Genomic DNA, 2646 nt, shown 5'->3' on the forward strand with positions numbered 1-2646 from the left:
AGAAAATCACTTAGAGAATTTTGCAACTTTACTGCATTTGTTTCTCCAATAGAACCCAAAAACATTAAGGAAGCCCTTATGGACCATGACTGGATAGTAGCCATGCAAGAGGAGCTAAATACGTTTGAGAGAAACCAAGTGTGGACTCTAGTTCCAAAACCAGAGGATAAACATGTCATAGGAACTAGGTGGGTGTTCAGAAACAAAATGGATGAGAATGGTGTTATTACTAGGAATAAAGCTAGGTTAGTGGCCAAGGGTTACAACCAGGAAGAGGGAATAGATTATGATGAAACCTATGCCCCAGTAGCTAGACTAGAAGCCATTAGAATCCTGCTTGCTTATTCATGTATAATGGACTTTAAACTTTATCAGATGGATGTTAAAAGTGCATTTTTAAATGGAGATATCCAGGAGGAAGTTTTTGTGAGTCAAACACCTAGTTTTGAAGATCCTAAGCTTCCAAATCATGTGTTTAAACTGACAAAAGCCCTCTATGGCTTGAAACAAGCTCCAAGAGCTTGGTATGACAAGCTGAGCAATTTTCTCTTACAAGAAAAGTTTTCAAGGGGAAATGTGGATAAGACACTTTTCATCAAAAGACAAGGAAAAGACATTCTATTGGTACAAATTTATGTTGATGACATAATATTTGGATCAACAAATGATAAGCTTTGTAAAGATTTTGAAAATACAATGAAAGGTAGATTTGAAATGTCCATGATGGGAGAATTGACTTACTTCTTGGGATTTCAAATCAAACAATGCAAGAATGGTATTTTCCTAAGTCAAACCAAATACTGCAATGATCTTTTAAAGAAGTTTGGTTTTGATAAGTTTAAATCCATTGATACACCTATGAGTCAAGCCTGCTACTTAGATAAAGATGCGAAGGGTAAACCTGTAGATGTGAATGTGTTTAGAAGCTTGATAGGATCCTTACTTTACCTAACAGCTAGTAGACCAGATATCATGTTTAGTGTGTGCATGTGTGCTAGATACTAAGCCAATCCCCAGGAATCTCACCTTAGTGCAGTTAAGAGGATTTTTAGATATCTCATAGGAATAAAAAATCTAGGTTTGTGGTATCCTAAGGGATCTACTTGTATTCTAGTTGGTTATTCTGATTCTGATTTTGCTGGATGCAAATTGGACAGAAAGAGTACATCTGGTACTTGCCAACTACTATGGAACTCTCTTGTTTCTTGGCATAACAAGAAACAAAACATTGTTGCACTCTCAAATGCTGAAGATGAGTATGTAGCAGCTGGTAGCTGTTGTTCACAGATTCTTTGAATGCAGCAACACCTCTTAGATTTTGGTGTTGATCTAGGAACAGTGCCCATCTTGTGTGATAATACTAGTGCTATTAATATCACTAAGAATCCTGTCATGCATTCTAGGACTAAGCACATAGAGATTAGGCATCACTTCATTAGAGACCAATATCAACAGGGCAAGATTAAGTTGGAATATGTCAATACAACTGAGCAGTTGGCTGACATTTTCAATGAAATCTGATCCATATGCAACAATCGATTGCTACATCGATTATCTTATGGCCAGATAGGAAAAATGCATTACCTAATCGATTGTATAATTGATTTATGATGCATAGTGTTTTAAATTTGGTAATTTGGAAACACGATAATCGATTTCTAAATCGATTTGTTTGGTACTTTTTGTTCTTTTCTCTGTGTTACTTTCACTAGAATCGATTTGGAAATCGATTGATCACATCTCAGAAGCCAGATTGCTGAAGCTTGTTTTATCTCAATCGATTGGTAAATCGATTATATATTTGGAGAGTAGTTTAAAAAATCGATTGGATAATCGATTGTGTGGTCAAGTCATCTACACTTTTGAGAAGATTTTCAGACTCAAGCCCGAGCATCGATTGGAAAATCGATTGAGTCAAATTTTGAGAGATTCTGTCTTTGAAGGAATCGATGCAGATATTTTGAAATTTTCTGAATTTAAAAGGCAATCGATTGGAACATCGATGTAGTAAAGGAGGATCTTTTACAAAATCGATTGGGAAATCGATTGACAATATATCCGTTGAGGAAAAATTATAGCCGTTGGAATGGGTGTAACGGATACTTTTTTGAACTAAGACGGGTTTTGCTGCTGAAGTCAAAGGCAAAAAGATTGCAATGACTTTTGAGGAGTTTTCGAAACTCACTAGCTTGCCATTTTGTGGCTTCACCATTGATGGTAGAGCACAGGATGCTCCTGAAGATGAAGGTTGGGAAACTTCTATAGACAAGCATGCGGCAACTAAGGAGCTAATGATCGACGGCTTCGTTGAGAAGGTTTCTCTTCCAACAGGCCAGATGAAGGTTGAGCATCGGATGCTCATGTATGTGCTAACAAGGATGTTAGTACCTAGAGCTGGAAATCATGCGGTTGTACAGCGGCTGGATATTATCCTGCTGTGGGGGTTGTACAAAGAGCTCAGGATGAGCTGGGCTTGGATTGTGCTGCTGAATATGGACGAGTCAGCACATGGAAAGCACATCCTACCCTACCCCCAAATGGTTACGAGGATTCTGAGGCATTTCAAGGTGTCTCTAGCCAATGAAGAATCTCTCAAAACCACACTAACATATAGTGAATCAATTGTGAACCAAATGCAGCTGCGAC

The sequence above is a fragment of the Cicer arietinum genome, chromosome 7 (genome assembly GCF_000331145.2).
Source record: "Cicer arietinum cultivar CDC Frontier isolate Library 1 chromosome 7, Cicar.CDCFrontier_v2.0, whole genome shotgun sequence".
Taxonomy (NCBI): domain Eukaryota; kingdom Viridiplantae; phylum Streptophyta; class Magnoliopsida; order Fabales; family Fabaceae; genus Cicer; species Cicer arietinum.